Source organism: Prinia subflava, chromosome 2 (genome assembly GCF_021018805.1).
Source record: "Prinia subflava isolate CZ2003 ecotype Zambia chromosome 2, Cam_Psub_1.2, whole genome shotgun sequence".
Lineage (NCBI taxonomy): Eukaryota > Metazoa > Chordata > Aves > Passeriformes > Cisticolidae > Prinia > Prinia subflava.
In genome coordinates, this window is record NC_086248.1 from 55,037,445 (window position 1) to 55,055,756 (window position 18,312).

Sequence of the window (18,312 nt, forward strand, 5' to 3'; positions counted from 1 at the left end):
TCCCCTCTCTTTTTATTGCACTGAGAAGAAGCTTAGTGCTGGCAGGAGTTTACAGCTGAAAGCAGAAAAGGATGCTACATTCTTTCCTTACACTCTTCTCTCAGGTGAATAGATTGGTCAGCTGGTCAATAGCTTTCTTCCACTTTCTAGCATAAAATCTTGAAATGTAGTTTTCTGACCAAAAGGATTCCTGCCTCCATAGATAAACTTAGAAACAGGAGACATAATATGAAGTCTAAAAAAAAAAAAGGAAGAAAAAGGAAAAAAGAGAGAGAAGAAACAAGTACATCTCAAAGATCACAGACAACATTAAAACCAGCTGCAGTGAAATGAAGTTTTCTTTAGTGATGTGTGTTTTAATTCACTGCTTCTGTTACAGTATTTCTTATTTATTAGCACAGAGGAACAAATCCAGATCCTTTTTCCATACATTTCTGGATCTCATTTTAGTTATTTTCTGAGTATATAAAAGTAGAAAATGCAGTCCAAAACTTGTTTCTTCCTTTTTTTAGTTTGTCACTGAAATTCAAAGCAAACTCAAGAAATAAAAATTGCTTTGATAGTTGTATCTCCATCAGTCTACTAGGATTCACAGAGAAACCATCATGTCATAGAAGCAAAAGGAAAAAAATCAACCTACTTCTACAGAAATAAATTACAGCTCAGTGCACTAAAAGCCAATGCATGTCGGTGCAAGTCATGTAATTTTCTGGATCACCATACTATTAATAATTTATTTTTTTAAATCACTACCTTCATAAATATTCCAAATATTTATCTCACATGGGCTACAAATAAAAAACCCAAATAATATCAAAGAAAACTTCTAACATCTGAAAAAATATACATGAAAATCCAAAACGAGGTCATGTGTACTTCAACTGCCTAAAACAAAGCAAAAAAGCTCCCAAATAAAGTTGTTTATTTCTTGTCATACTATTGATCTGAAGCTCAGCAGAAGCCTGATCTGCATTTCACAGTTGGTTGGGACACATCATTCATGCTTGCTGCTTTCAACATATAAGATTTGTTGATATAAAAGCTTTAAAGAAGTAAAATCCTAGCTGGAACAGTTATTCATACTTTGGAGTGCAAAAGAATCTGGTTTAAACAGTAGGTAATATCTGAGGAAGCTGGTACTACAAATAGAATTTTTCAAAAACATAAATCAGTTCTTTTCTGTAGAGTACAATAACTTATATTTCAAAATTGGTTCAAAGTAGTAACTAAATAACTTTATTTTAGATTTCTGCAAATTTTAAAACTTCTGTTTTATCATTGGTGTGTAAACAAGAAAACTCATGGTATGCCATGATCGTGTGTAGTATTGTTTTGCTGAAGGTGCCAATATAACCTAGACAATCTATTAGCAGACAAAGCAAAAAGTAATCCATTTCTCCTTTTAGTCATTATTAAAATGGATTACTACAATTGAAAATACATAGGGTGCTCTGAACATCAAGGAATAAATTCTACTAAAGAATGAAGTTTTCAATTTTGAGATCCTTAAGAAAGCAAAAAAATCTCTAAAGTTGGCTTAGATCAATCTGCAACATTTATATTACACAGATCCCAATTAAATATTGTTCTGCAGTCATACATCCATCCAAAACCACCCCAGTTCTCCCAAAGGAACTTGCATCTTTCTCTGTATGTATAAATAAACAGAAGTGTTTATACACACATACTTTGAAAGCCGAATCTAGTAATTTGGATTACATTCATTTTTAAGCACATTCCTAAAACAAAATAGATCACACAAAAGCCAAAGATCAAGTTTAGCAAACTAGTGAGTATGATAAAATGTTACAACAGAAAAAGCAGAGGAACTGTGTACATATTTTATACATATGAAGTCCAATCACCTATTTTTAAATGATTGATCAAAGACAATCTCTAGCAATTGAACCCAAACCTAAGTATTTACACACTGAACGTGACAAGGACTGTTCCAGTCTGCTCCTTCCCTGACGATCACTGTGCACAAAACTCAAGGTTAACTGCAGAGGCTGGAGGGCCAGACTGCAGACTCGGCTCTTTTGTGAGCCCCTGCAGTAGCCACAGGGCAGGAGCCTGTCAGAGCCCATCGGTTTCCCAGGCTGTGACAAGACCACCAGAGCTGGGGCCTGGATGGAGCTCTTGCTGTCATGGCTCTTCACTGCAGGCTTAGAAGGTAAGACACTGAAAAACAGACTACCAAAACCAATCCTATGCCATAGATAGCCAAAAAAGCACCTCAAATTCCTTCTTTTAAAGCTTCACAGTTCATGGAGGAAGCTTAAGCAATAAACCTGTACTGATTCAGACTATTGCCTTTGTAATAATACCTCCTAGTAAAATTTTTTCCCAAATGTAAGCCCATTAAAACATTGCCCTTTCTCTTCATGATTCTGCTTCAGGTTCCTCCTGAACTCGGAGCTTATTCCCAAGGAAGTAACCAGGTGAGGGATCTGACATTGCCAGTCTATGTATTGGTCAGCAGATGGTGCCATAATAGTTCTGAAAACCAGTAGCACATTTCAAAGGTCAAATCTTAAACAGCAACACTACTCCAATTTCAAGTGTAATTCCCAGATTATGACAAGTGATGGAATGCTTTCATAGAAGTATAAACATAACATTTTAATAAATATAATTTCAGAACCCAACAGTGAATCATGACTCCATAAAATTAGTTACCTGTGTACATGTACATATTAGTTACATGAACATGTGTGTGTCTAAATACATACACATATTCACATAATGTCAAAGCTTATCTCCAAGAGTAGAAATGGCACACAATGGTGTCCTCCCAAAGAGTCCTATGCCTATCAAATCTAGTTTCCAGGGAATTACAGGCATGTCACAGTGGCTAGCAGCCCCTGAGCTAATAGAAACTATACTCATGAGCATCCTTCATCTAGATAATGAAGTCACTATTCAAAATAACAGGTACTTCATTAGCCTGCATGCTTATATCCATGCCATCATATACAGAATAACTTGCAAACATGTACATTTCTCTTCCAAAAACATTCTTATCCTTATTTAAATATTGAAGTTTCTAGAACTCGTTTTTATACTATGAGAAAATTATTGTAGTTGTGTAACCATTCCTTGCAATGCACAGAACACAGACAGCTCATCATAAAAACACTGGCAAGTTCCTCCATAAAATGGTGAGCATTTATAAGGTAGTTCTGAAAGAACAGCCTAAGACAACTACTAGTGTAATTCTGAAGATTGCTGTGAAGACAAAGAAAAAAATCAAGGATACAGACAGCAAATTGAATGTGACAGAAAAAACTATTTCTGTCTAAAACTGCAAAGTGAGTATCTGTGAGTATCTTGCAAAGTGAGTTTAGATAGAATATTTTCACAATAAAACTATTATGCTGACAAATTTCTGTAAAGCAGCTCTGAGGAAGTCACCTCAACTCTTTTGTAGACTCAAATTACATCCAGGAACATTACCATTTCTTGAAATCCTTTTTCTTATTAAAGCAACACAACACATACCTATTACTTATCACCCACGTGCCTCAGCTTTTCTTAAAACACCTGCCACAGGGCATCTCCGTTTTACCTGGTGAATAACTTGGTTACCAAAATCCTTTAAATGTCTAGTTTTAATGGATAAGTCACTTGAAGAAAACTTCAGAAAGAAAATACTACAAGACATGAAAACCAGTGAGAATTCTTTAAAAGCTATTTTGTTAAAATTATCTCCTGACACTGTGCAGCAGTCTAAAGATGTGTAACAAAACAAAGGAAATAATGTTGTAAAGTGCTGTTTTCCAAACTAAATGAAATTCAGTGAAAACTGCATCATCTTTGTAACAGCACCCATAGAACATGTTCAACTCAACCCCAAGGCTTTCAAGAAAATCAGAACATAAATAGTACACATAGCCAAGTTGCAATGCTCACATTGGAAATTAAGATCACATTTAAGCAAATATACATCCTGCAGCTCTCTTGGAGCTATCTCTGCCATACCCAGAGATAACTGAAATCTGCTCCTTCTGCATTTTCAATTTACAAATACACTGCTATATCAAGGTGAAAAATAAGTCTCAAATAGGAAATTAATTCTAATCAAGAGATTTGTCTTTGCCACAGTACATATGCTCAAATATAATCTGTTTATCAAGATAGCTTTGTGCTCTTCCCCAGCACTGAAAAAAATGTTGTAATCTGATGAGAATCCAACAGTCATTTTGAAACTGTGTATTGAACAAGTGACTCCACCCAAGCCCTGACACTGCTAGAGAAGGACATGCTCAAGTGGAAAAACGGGATTTCGTTCCAAATTCATTCCAGCAGACAGAAAATGAACATGGGTCAAGAGACAGCTCTGTTTTCCTATTATCTGTCCAACAAACTAAGAACAACACAGATTTTGAGAAAAGTCTCTACCCTATTTTAAAAATCAACTTTGCAAGTTTACAGTGGGTTTTGGCTGTTCACTTTAAACCTTCCTGATAACCACAATTTTAGAGATTAAAATCAGCAGTGAGTATTCATTTGTTCTGAGCTATGCTGTCCTTCTAGTCTCCATTCCTATCCCTCCACTCTATCCCACCTTGCCAAATGGCTGGTTCTATAACACTCACAATTTCACTGAAGCACAGGCAAACATGTAAATTTTTCCAGTTCTTAATAAAGAAGCTGTGGGAGGTAAGGGCAGACAATGACAACCCCATTTGGGTTCTGTAAATTATTTGCCTTGTTATCATTTTGACATGATTGATTTGCAGATGCCACAATAAAAAAATCCATTTCCAACTATCATTCTTTATAATGTATTGGCAAGATTAAAAACAGGTTCTTTTTATACTGACAACATTATGTTCACTCTTGCATGCAGTATGCTTACAAGGCACTTACAATAATATAGTTAATCAAAACACTTGCCAAACAGGTGAAAAATAATGTACCAGTGCCTGAGAAGTACTTGTACTGCAAACTGGAAGGCCTCAGCGTAATAAAGTTCCTGCATGGTGGAATTCCAGATGCACATCATTGTTTTGACAAGTATCCATTTCCTCTTCAGTGGAAGTCATATAGAGAATTATTACCCTCTCACATGCTCAGGAAGTGTAGAACAGCATGCAAAAAGAAATCTCTGCAATACCAGGATTCAATGTCAGGAAAAAAAAGACAAGCAACTAGTCTGTGCTTTCAGTAGTGAGATACCAGTACACACACATTTAAAAGTAATTTTCATAAGCAGATACAACTATTAAATTTTTTTCAGAAGCACATCAAGGCTGAATGTCATACAGATGTGGACACTACTGAGTTCACATTCAAAATGCCTGCTAGCTTTTTATTTCAGCTCATCCAACTTAGGAACCATAGCCAAAACACAACTGACAAATGCATTAAGACAGTTTGCTCTGGCATGTACAAGACTAGAGTTCAACCCACAAATGTTTACAAAGCTTTAGGGTCTAAACATAACCACGAAAGTGCCTTCTTTGGCAGCAACATCAGTTCCATATTTCCACTTTAAAGGGCATTTCATTTTTGCTATTGCCAAATATAAGCACCACAGAGGGCACAGTTCTCTTAGACGAGCCACTTGAACAATAGCAGTAGATGTTTGTCATTACTGAGGGAAACAGAGCTAGAAAAAGTGACAATAAAATTATAAAGCCTTTTATGCAGGTGACAGGAGAATCATCTCCTGCCACTACTCTTTTTTTAGTGTCTGTTTTCCTGAATCAGGATTCCAGATGTAATACAGAAATTGATACTGCCACACTTTCTACCAATAAAAAAATACAGTTTCAAATACTTGATTAAATTACATCCCTAGAAATTAATCTTAAACAAGCATAGTCCAAATTCCAGGTAAGTGCTATGTTTCAAGGTATATGGCTAAGTACTTTTGGACTTCTGCTGGAAAGTTGCAGCTGTGTCTTTGCCGGGTAAGTTGGTACCAGTATGTGAATCATCCATGGAAGAACCTGTGGAGAGCTTAATGCACATCCAAGTAAGCAAACCCAGCTCATTAATTGTATAACACAATTTACAAAAAAAAATCCCAAACCAAAAAGAACCCCCCAAAATTAAAAGTACAATAGTTGAAACCAGGATAATTCTCGCTTCCTGCTGCAATGAATAAAAGAGATTCAATATTCTCTGACTGTTCTCCCACATTCTCCAAACCTCAGAGGTTAGCCACCTGAGAGGTCGTGTTTTGGTATTTTAGTTTTTATGTTTGCAGCTAGCACAAGCTAACTGAGTCTTTCATGTGCTACTGGAACAGAAGTATTCCCTTGAAAAAGCAGAACCAATTTGCTTAGTGTTTCCCACCTACTCAAAATAATTATAATGCACGGCAAATGATACTTGTCAAGCGCAACACTGCAAACTATTTCCTAGATACTTATGTTTACTGAATGTATAAGAAGTACTGAACTAGAAATAACACTGCTCTTCTAAAAAATATGCATCTATTGCTCCTGTGGGAGTTAGCTCTGCCAATCCCAAGCATCAAAAAGCAGTGGAGATGCCTCTTAGCTGAGCAAATAAAACTGGCAGCCAAAATTTCATCATTCCCATGGGCTCTTCTGAATGCTGGTATTTGATAAGAAGAATGAAAACATGAGCACTTTCTAAAAGTTTCCTACTTTTCATGGCAGTGGCTTCACAACTAACAACACTTCAACATCTCTGGGTGAGACAAAGTGAAAGGAGCCTAGTTCATTTCTGAATCTAGAGGTCAGAAACAAGTTCAGTGGAAAAAAAAGGCAAAAGACAATGCTAATAATGCTGAGTTTGTGTCTGACTTCAGCACTTAACATGTTTGTTAGTCATCTAAGTGCTTTAGCTGTTTTATGCTTTTTGGAAGGACATTCCCAGCATGAAAGATTGTAATATAAAACAGATAACAGGATATGCATGAAAGTCCCAAGGGAATAACTATTTAAACAAAGTTTTCTTTGGAGAGTTAGGGAATGGCAATAGATAAGGAAGATTTAAAAGAATAATTCATTTGTGAACACCAAGAACAAGGTGGGGAGGAGTATTTAGAACTGCCCTGTAGACAATGAAAAAATGTTGTCCTGCCAAGCCACAAATTTAATTACACTCCCACATAAATATAAGAATATACATCATAAACTGCAGTTTACCAAAGCAGCCTCACCCATTTCAGAAAAGCCTTTTAATGACCACATACAAATGGGGATGGTGTGTTGTCACAGTAAGCTTCCAGGCCAAGTAGAGGCTTTATTCTGCCTTCTTGGACTGTATTTTCAGTGCTCATTCTGTACTTGCAGAAAAGTTTCAAAGCTTTGAAACAGTCCAAATTGAACACAGCTCCAAGATGACAGCAATTTATCATCTTACAATTTTATTAACACAAACACATACTGCATGGTATTATGAACTCTGCACTGAAAAGACTTTGAGTGACACTCCCAGTCTGCACTGGCTTATGGGTTTCTTGTTTCCTTTTGGGCTCATCAGTTTATGTGCTGACTGAAGAAATGCTTGAAAGTGTATTTACCCAGCTGTTCTCCATGGGTATGTTTCTTATGCATTTAATGTTAAATCCAAAATCATGTTTGAGCTCAGAGTCATTCCCTTGTCCTATCTAGATTTAAATCCTAAGTACTTTGAAAAATAAAGCAATAAGAAAAAGAGTATCGGTGAAGTGTACAGACAAAATTAATTTCAACATTTTTTGACCATGGTATACTGGTTAGCAACTGGGGTTTTTTGCAAGACGTACTCCTGTGTGTGGAAGCAATAGAGAGCATATGTCAACCAAAAGGACAAGAGTCACAGTCCTGTTTAAAATGACATCATGTTCTTTCACAAATCAGGAGTACTTGATTAGTTCTCAAAGTGAGATGTCAGAGATCAAGAACTGGAGCTCTGGTCTGGATGAAGTCTGAGGCGTGCTAGTCTCAGAATTCTGCCTAAACATAAGAATCTCAATAAAACTGTGTGAAAACTTCTGGCAGTTAGAAAATATATCTGGCTAAGAGAAATACATCCATGTGACAGACTTAAGCTTTCAGAGAGAGTAGGAATACCACGCAAATTAACATTTATTAAATTCACTAGAAAGTGGATACAAAAACTCACTAAAAGGGAAGGACTGATGCTATAGCTCTCAACTCTCTCTTGCCCTCTTTCTTTTATAAAGACAGAACTTGGAAAAAGCAAGCTAGCAATGAAACAAAGTAGACATCACTGGAGAGAAAGTCAGGAGTGAAAAAAAAAGGAGGGGTGGGGAAGGAAAAAACAGGAAACAGCCGCTGAAGACAAAACAGGAAAGAAGGTCATGATTTGTCTAATAGCCAAAAAGCTGCAGTGAGGCCAGGGAGGGGGCAGGGTGGGAAGACACCAGAATTCCAGTACAGGCTGAGTTATATCATCAATGCTACTGGTCAGCCCACAAGATCTCCAAGCGATGGTCCTTCAAGTGCTAGGCTGCAGGAGATCCAGCATCTATATACACATCACTTTTAAGGCTCTTCCAGAGTAGCTTCTTCACTTTTGTATATCAATTTTATGACAAGTCTCAAGACTTGCTCCTCTGTTGTAAGATTTAAACAAGAATACTCCTTCCTTTGCACTTGTAATTATTTTGTGTATTTATTTGTAAGAAGCAAATGCTTGCTTTGGATTGCCTAATGAACTAAGTGAAAAGTTGTACTTCCTGGAAAAACTGTGTTACTGTATCTCCAAATCCATAAAATGACAGCATTCTGATTAGTTCACTTCTTATCTACATGTCCTTAAGTTCCATTCAACATCAAGATTAGAGGCACGCTACCTCAACAATTCAACTGTCTTTGGCTCACCAGTTCCTACTGAGTAAGCTTCTTTCTGTTTTAAAAACAGATCATGAATTATAGATCTTATTTACTTTCTGTTGAAGAGCTCCAAGACCAAACACCTATGTAAAATATCAATATGAAGATGAGCTAAGTGCTTTACAGCAGTCATAAAATTGACACAGCTAAAGAAATATTTCTGATTTCAGCAAAAAATAATTTTAGAGCTAGACAAACTTGAGCATTATAAGGAGAAAGTGATATACGAGGCATGATCACTAGGACGGTAGTAGAACCAGAACAAAAAGAGTTCTCAAGGCCTCTGCTCTTCAACACTCAAGTACTTTTAATTGTTCCATATAAAGAGAAAATCACAGCCTTTCACTTATTTTCAGCTGAAACTCAGAAATCACTTCTCTCCAAAAATATAAGGATGATAGCCCACAGGCAAAGCTTAGTTTTCATTACACAAAAGCAATCTTCCTACTTCACATAGAAGAGAAAAAGTGGAGACAAGACTTTTTGATCTGTTTACATTATGAAGTCATCTAAATATGCACAAAAATTACATTACATGTACAGAGTGTCAGAACTGGTTTACATGGAAATTATGAAACCTACAAAACGGTATGAAATTAGCTTTTCTACTTTAAAAATTATAAACAAGAACATAAGTATCCCCAGCTTAATTTCTACTGAAAACTATCACACAAGCTAAAAGTTTGTGCACATCAAGAGGTACAACATTTTTATGTTGAATATTCCATGCTAATGCATGCTGTATGACATCACTGAAAATCTGAAGTCCAATTCAAGTCTGGAAGAAACAGACAATATTAACTATACGTTCTAATTCAACTGAATTAAATTGCACCACATTTATTTATAAAATGAACCAAATCCTCATCAGTTGAAGAATTCTGTGTTGGCAGATTCCTTCTATGAGGTACTGCTGTCATCACATGATTCCTTGCAACTTCATTAATCACCATGACCACATTTGCACAGAAACAATTCAATACTTGAAGCAAAATGAATATTCAGTCTTCTTTCCACACAGAGTAACTGCAGCATTTCTCATGCCAATTAAAACAATGTTTCATTGTCTTCGTTAACAAAGAAGAATGAATTTTAGACTGCACATGTCTACAGAATACACTGTAACACTTGAGATAAAATTTTTAAATATTAAACTTACTGGAAAAGGCAACCAGAGAATGAATCTGAAGGCATTCCTTTTAAGATATACAAGTAAGTAATACAGTACGTTTGGTGTGACTTCCAAGTAAGAGTTTCAAATTGTTAAAGAGAAAAAATATTCTTTTGTCCCATAAAGATTATGTGAAATATACAAAATATTGTACAATACTTCACATAAAACAGAAAGTATGCTAAACTATTCAAAAAGATTTCAACAAAGTTATTTATATAATTCTTATTCTGAAAATGTATTACCAGCTTGTGTTACTCAACACTAAAATGAATATTTAAGTCTTTTAAATATATTTATAGTCATACAATCAAGAGATATTTAGATGAAAACAGTGAAGAAAGAACTATGTTGGAGCACATGGTTCCATAATCCTATAATGGGAGGCAGATCTAGAACTCCCAAGACATAGCAACAAAGCTGTTTTCAGATATGATGTGTGGGCTTCACCATTTGCAACATGCTAAAACCCTTCTTACTTCATATTAGTTTCATGCATAAGCATCTCTTTCATCCTCTTTTCTTCTCCCTCCCTTCTAGTACCTTCACTTAATCTTACTTGCTTTTTTTAGAATCTTCCTGATTATCAATTAAGTATTATGTCTTCCACTCTTAATTCCATCACCATTGCTAGAAAGCCAGGGTGCCAAACGGTGTCAAGAGCCTGGCTTACATCCAGATAGTTTAGCTGAACAAAAATAATATAAATAATTTAATATGCAAGCTGGATTTTTCTTTCAAATTTTAACCACAGGAGAACAAGTAAAATAAACAGTTCACAAAATTATGTGAATCTCCTTATTTGCCAACTGATCAAAACAAAACTAACTTCAAATATATTACTTAAAAGGCATTCAAGTAATGACAAATTAAGCCACAGGCAAATACACAATGTGAATGAAACAGCTTCAGAAATAAAGAAATGAGACCTATACTACTAGGTATAGTATTGGGATATTCTTTCTGCCCAAAGGAACTGGAAACCAGTTCAGCCAACATATCACAAAGAGATCCTTGGAGGCTCAAGAGATTCAGTTTTTCTTCTGTGCCACACAACACATGTTCCAGTGAGAGTTTTCAACATCCCAAATAATTGGGGAAATAACAGAAATACTCTTTAAACAAAGCGGTAATAAAATCTGAGAATGTTATAAATCACCAGATTCTTCTGCTCACATCTCCCGAAGTATCTTGTTCTGAAAAGCACAGATTGATTATGTTCTTGATCCACAGCCTATGAAGACTTTCGTGCTCCCTAACTGAAGGGATTACAGGTATCTGAAAAGAGACTTCCTTTCATATGGAACTTCTTCCAAAACAGCCCCTGAGTTATGGAGATGAAAGTGGCAGGCCTAAATAGTTCTGATTCTGCCTGACAAAAACCGCAAGGCAAAGCCTGTGTAGAAGAAAAGGATTGTATGCTCTGTTGACGTTGTCAGCGACCTCCTTTAAACTGTCATGGCTGGGATGAATAGCCTAAGTCACCAATCCATTTTATGACTGCTCAATCTGAGCCAGGGCTTAAGTGCATGCTGTGCTGCACAGCCTACGTTAATCTCAGCACACGTTAAGATTCACGGAGAGCTGCAATCTGCCCGGCAGACAAAGAATAGCCCTCATCTTCACTCTAAAGAAGGACTAGGTTTATTTAAGGAGTAAATTTTCCAGTTCAACAAATAAATATAATGTTTTAGCAAAAATACATATTCTTCATTACTCAACTTGAAGCAGGTTTTACTGCTTGCAGACCTCCTGCAGAGGTGGTAGAAACATCAGTCTTCTTCTCTCAATTTTGACCATGACACTACTTTGAGAATTGGCTCTAACTAATCCATAAATCCTTTAGTATATGAAAATAAACACATCCTTGAGTAAATGAAAATAAACCCAGCGGGAACAAAAATCAATTAGCAAAAGAAAAACTGTAAGAGGGAAAGATGCCATTTGTCTTTTCATTAGTTCCTAGCATTATGGGCCTGCTGAAAAAGAAAGAAGACTGAAGTTTCTTGGAAGCCGTGCAATATTTCTTCTACTTAGTGTTTAATCCCTTCAGGAAACACAGCAAGAATAAAAGGAATGCAAACAAATTTTAAGAAGTTCTGTTAGTTTTTCTTCTTCTAGCTCTGAGCATTTTGAGAATGATCCAAGAAAAGTTCTTAACATTTAAAAACTAAGTTCATGAAAAAAGGTAACTTTTATAAAAAAACATAGAGAAAAAAAGTGGGCTGTTTTGTAAAGAAATTTGTATTACTGTGTTTTAAAAATTCCTTTAGGCTGCTTTAATTATAGATGCTCAAACAGATCTGACAACTAGTTTGAAAATGTTAAAATCTTTGAATTCATTAATGAAGTGACTTCAATACTCCATAAAGCCACTTTCTAAAGATGTTTCAAGTTTGTATTTGAGACATCAGTGGAGCTCTTCTAAAGTATTCAGTTTAACCTTTCATAAATAGAGAGTTTTTTCTAAAAAAACAAAAACCAAGGAATCCTAAGTTCTGCATATGGCAAAGCAACAAAAGCCCTCAAGGTTAGATCCTAACTCTTAGGTATGTGCTAAATAGAGCTAGAACTAACCATGTATTGGAAACAGAGTTGTATTTCTTAAACACCTAGAACAGAGGTATCCCACTGTGTTACATATCCTACTCCTGAATCAGCTGCCCTGTAGCCAGTATGCATTGACCAAGGCCATTAATAAGGGGGTGAAAATCCTTTTATGTCGAAAGGTCAGCACAGTCTGCAGAAGGGCATTATTTCTGAGGATTTCCAAACACACAGGCTATACTGACTGGATGATAAACCTATCTTAAAGAATACATCCTCTGAAATCAATTGGTTGGCAGTACTTACTGCTCTATCAAACTGTGTGCATATGCCTGCACACAGGTATCAGGATTTTTCTCAAAAAGCCTCTATTTCTTTCTTCTCAATAGTTGTTAAAATGGATTTATTTCAGCAGTAATGTTACATTTGGCATTGCTGTCATGATACTCAATTACACACTTGGTCTTCCCATATGGCAACTTACAGCATACAAAGCAGCAAGGTCTTTTCCCCACTCCTACTCCCTAATCTCTTGTACACTTACCAGAAAATTCCAGTGGTCCTTTACAGCTCTGCCATGGCACTGTAACAGCCTGTCACTCTAGTTTGAAGAGTAAGAAGATGTATCATAAGTTCTTCCAGGCATGGCAAAGGTTGCAATGGGTTACTTTAATAGTACAAATGTATCCAAATGATATTTGAGCTATTCCTTTAATTTAAGTTTGGTGTCCCAATATCTATATTCCTAAACATCAATTCTTAACAGGCAGCATTTAATTCCCAAACAAAACTACATACAGCTTAAGACAGAAGGAGCTATATTCACAGTGCCATTCTGGACACATCCATCAGCACATAAACTTGTCATTAGATTGGTAACTACTAAAGAGCATCAGTACTTGACATACTATCACAAAAAAATGGTACTGCTGAAAAACATGGATTTCTTATCCAACATTTCCCCTTTTAAAAACACAAATCTCTACAAGATGTATGTTCTCATAGCTGCTTTTCTCCAGTATCTCAAAGCAGGAACTATGTGTCTGTATACACCCGAACCACTTCAGCAACTAACAGCAGTTAAAAAGGAGTAACTGTAAAACCCAGTGTATTGGTTTGGCACATGCCCATTACATTTTTGGGCTGATACCCCAAGCTGCAGCATTTTTGGTACCTCATCCAATTCACTTAAATTACATTAACAGTAGCTGCAGTCCAATTTTTGATCACAGGATAAACACATTCTGAAAACATACAAAAAGAGTGTAGACATAACCATTGGAAAAAAAGCCAGTTGAATTTAATTTCCCTTATTAAACTCTATTCCTTACCTTTGTAAACTACAAATATGTAATCAGCAAGGCAAACGAGACTAATTCTAGGCAGAAGTGAGATTATTTTGACTCAAAGGTGGTCTTAGTGAGCCAACAGATTTATTTCCAGTATGAACAAGAAGCATGACTACTATATGAATAACACACCCTCCCTAGCTTTAACCTAGATATCGCCAGTGCCAAAAAAGATACAGCAAGTTCTGATCCCTACAGGATATATTACCAAATCTCCATATTGTTCTAACCCAAACTTTAACAGAACAAAGCTCTAATATGCATTATTCTATTCATATAGTATATAAGTTTCATAAATTGAACAGCACCATGAATTTTCCCTAAAGGGAATCCCCCAGGGATTTCTTTTCATGCTTGAAATCATGTATGTACTATTGATACATTACCAATGAAGGAATGAAACATTAAAGAAAACATAATGACTAAATCGTTATGGAATCAAACTTTCCATTCTTAAAGTGTCTCAATGAACAGGGTTGAGTTTTAAAAGAAACATAAAACTGATTTCCCAGTTAGGGTCCTTCATGCAAGTGCCACATGAATATCCAGTGTATCTTGGTACTTCAGGAGCCCTCCAAGGAAACTTTTCATACAAACTCTGCAGCTGAATAGCATAAAACCAAAATGAACAACTTTGTCCACAACTGTGTATGGTAGTTCCACCTTGCCAAAAAACTTCAAACAAATTACTTCCTTTGAATTGGAGCTGTGTAACTACTCAAAAAATTTAAGACAGAACATTAGCAACCCTTTATTTTAAGCTTGTATTTTCTTGACCTCTCACTACCCATTGAGATTTTTTGGGGTTTTTTGCAGATAAAATAGTTACAGCTAAATGAATCAACAATCTAGCTAGCTTAGTGCTCTGCACAGTGCAGAGGAACCACCCAGATTAATCTGTCTTTACAGCAATGTGCAATACAATTTGAATTTTTCCCAATACTAATATCAAACCAGATTTTTAAACCATCAGATCTATCAATAACATTAAACATTTTAGACAAAAAGAGTTAGGTGAGTGGTCCTCTCCTTACTGTAATCTCTTCCTCCATTCATGATACCTCAGTACTGTAAGACATTAACTCCAACACAGCCCTACACCAGGCTGGCAGCCTTTCTGCTCCAAGCACTTTGCTGGAGTGCCACACAACCCCCGCTTCTCAGGAACATGAGAAAGGCAAGATGCTGGGCAGCACAGATCAAAAGAGCTCAAGACGTTTAAGGTGATTAATAGCAATTCTTAATGAAGTCTCTAAATACGCACGACTTTCCGAATATTCTCTATCCTATTACTTATGAATAAAATTGATATTAGTGTAAGAGTAAGGAAAGCATGCTATAAGCACACACATATTACGCTCATTTGTTTGTTGCAATGCAAAAGCTGCAACAGCTTTCAGAGTTCGCCTACCACTGCATAAGGGAATCTGAACTATATAGTAACACCATAGGGGAAAGAAATTGTGAACAATTTAATTGAGAAAATCTGATCTAAAAATGAATGGTTATAAATTTCTGGACTAACTATATTAAATGCAAGTTAAGTGGTTTGGGTTTTTTTCATACAACAAACAAATGAGGTTTTGAGACCAGTTTCCCTAAAAGGCAATAGGATTAACAAACCAAATGGTACTTGCAAGGTCTTGAAATAGGTGTTTTTTATTTTCAATTCTTGATGATCCAGGAGACCTATTCCAAGTCTTTAGTATATAACAATTTAAACATTTTAACACTTACCAAAACTGAAAGTAGGACTTTGTCAATTTACACTGCTGTCATAGCACTCAGCATCTCCTTTATGCATCACTTTAAATCTTTCAGAACAGGAACACAGAAACCCAATGTCCCTTCTCTGCTGCTTTGAAGAGACAACTCTTTTTAGTCACTCAAAGAATGTATTCTGCACTCTCTCATAATTTAATCACTGTCAGTCATAACAGTCTATTGTGAAAAATAATCCACTCATTTATTTTATCATCAGTGCACTCAAGCATGGTCAATTTACGAGCAACATAGTCACATGCATCAGCCACGAGAGATCCATTACAGAGCGGCTGGAAAGTTTGTGAACAAACAAATTGCTTTCCTCTGATTATCTACAGGCTAAATCTAGAAGACTCACAGTCTTTCATCACCCCAATCTCAGGAGAAACAAAAGAAAGCCTTCAAGCAATAGTGCTAGTATTTACCCCAAAACATTAAAATATTAAAATTTTAAATTTTAATATTAAATCACACTAACAGTAGCTCATCCAAATAAGGTGCTTATGGAAGAAAATCAATTTTAATCCCATCACAGTCGCTCACAGGACATCTGACAGAAGCAGTTCTTTTTGCTGAGACCAAAAGCACAGCTGCCACCAAAAGTATAGCAGCTGTAGAACGAATGTTAAAAGGAGCTAGCAGGCTGCAGGACAATCAGGAGTAGAGGAGTAGCAGTCAGACCAATACACCTGCACGCATTTAACAAGCCCTGCTCACAGTGCCAGGTTAATGAAGTCATGCAAGTAACATCTATGAGCTCTAAGAGATCCAGACATTGTTAATCCAAGAACTGTCACCATGCATTAGCAGTTACAAGACAGACGAGTTAGGCATGAGTACACACATTTTTAAACACTTGCACACAAATGTATGTGTGACACTCAGCAAGACGTGGACAGGCTTGGGAGCTGGGCAGAGAGGAACCCAATGATGATCAACAAGACCAGCAAGGAATAATCCTGTGCACCAGTAAAAGTTAGGAGTTGATCTGCAGCAGGTCTGCAGAGAAGGACCTGGGGATCCTGGTGGACAGCAAGCTGTCGATGAACCAGCAGTGTGCCCTTTTGGCCAATAAGGCCAATGGTATCCTGGGATGCATTAGGAAGAGCAAAGCCAGCAGGTGAAGGGAGGTGATCCTGCTCCTCTACTCGTCCTTAATGAGGCTGCACCTGCAGTTCTCTGTCCAGTTCTGAGCTTCCCAGTCCAAAAGAGACATGGAACTCCTGGAGAGAGTTAAATGAGGGCTATGAAGGTGATTAGGGGACAGAAGCATCTGTCTCAGAGCTGTGATTGTTTGGCCTAGAGACAACCGAAGTGATCTTATGACTGTGCACAAATATCTTAAGGACAGGTGTCAAGAAGATGGGGCCAGACCCTTCGGTGGTGCACAGTGATAGGACAAGGGACACAAACTCAAACACAGGAAGGTCCATCTGAATATGAGGAAAAACTTCTTTATTGTGAGGGTGACAGAGCACTAGAAGTGGCTACCCAGAAAGGTTGTGCACTGTCCTTATCTGGAGACACTCAAAATCTGCCTGCCCAATGATCCTGCACAACCTGCTGTAGGTGAACCTGCTTTAGCAGGGAGGTTGGACTATGTGATCACCTGGTCCTTTCAAACCCAGCCATTCTGTAATTCTGTATACTAGAGTTTTATCTGCCATGAAGCCAAGGATCCCTCAGGAAATACCCTCCTTTATGGGACACCATTTAAATTTCTACTATAATAAGGATTGTCAGAAAATCATTCAGGTTACCATAAACGCTGAAGCCTTTTAAGAATTTTCATCTGCTAATTGCTGAAACTGAATATGTAAATTTTTTTTTAATCAGAGAAACTCATTGAATCCTGCCTTTTTGCATGCCATATGCAAAACACTTGCATAATATCCAGCCTTAAAGTTCTCTTCTCTCTTATATCCTGTTTTTAAAAAAATTAAAAATTTAGTGGTGAAAAAAGCCCATATTTTCAGTGTTACCATTTTCAGTCAAGATATGCAGATAATCCAAATGATCGACACCTAAGTTTAAAAAGAGACCCAACTAAAGAAGCATCGCTTCAAGAAATCAGCCATTAAGTTCCTTGGCAAGGTACAGAAGCCTCACCCACCCATCCTTTTGGCAGCAGTAGGATGCTACAGGGCAACCTATGTGGGAGACATGGCAGACATCACTGCACAGTCTGCCAGAGTCTCACACACTTATCTGGAGAAAAACTGTGGAAGCACTGCACATGCTGACAATTTGGAATGTTCTGATTCGCATTATGTTGTGTTTTGCAATTACCTGACTAAGCCAGCATTGCAATTCTCACAGCATACAGAGATTAGGTATTTCTTTAACTCTGACAGAAAAGATTTCCAGACAAATCATAGATAATTTCTTTTTTATTACAGCAAGATTTGCCTACGAGTCAGAGTATAATTAATTCTCCACACGGACACTCAATCATGTAATACAATGCATTCCAGCTAATTAACAGAGTCAATGTATTAGGCAGTCACTTATGTATTCCTTGTCTTGAAGTGAATTTTTGGCTGCTGGAAGCAAATCTGCTTTGAATGCAACTGCTTTTACAATGAAAGTTAATAAGTGACTTCCATAAGAAACCCACAGTATATCACAGCTGTCTAAGAAAATATATATACACACAAAC

The 18,312-nt window shown here is 36.7% G+C and overlaps 1 protein-coding gene and 1 long non-coding RNA gene across 15 annotated transcripts in view; one reads left to right on the plus strand and one right to left on the minus strand.

Annotated features, from left to right (window-relative positions):
- EPB41L2 (erythrocyte membrane protein band 4.1 like 2) overlaps positions 1-18,312 on the minus strand; it is a 104,201-nt gene that overhangs the window by 62,127 nt on the left and 23,762 nt on the right. The gene's annotated exons all lie outside the window — the stretch shown is intronic.
- Positions 1-18,312, plus strand: part of LOC134546827 (uncharacterized) — a 60,383-nt gene that overhangs the window by 30,396 nt on the left and 11,675 nt on the right. Inside the window, exon 3 of one of the 2 annotated variants that reach the window (XR_010079271.1) lies at positions 513-1,084. The exons of the other annotated variant lie outside the window; for it this stretch is intronic. This is a non-coding gene — a long non-coding RNA (uncharacterized LOC134546827). Of the gene's footprint in view, positions 1-512; positions 1,085-18,312 lie in introns of those variants that run through there. 2 annotated transcript variants of the gene reach the window in all.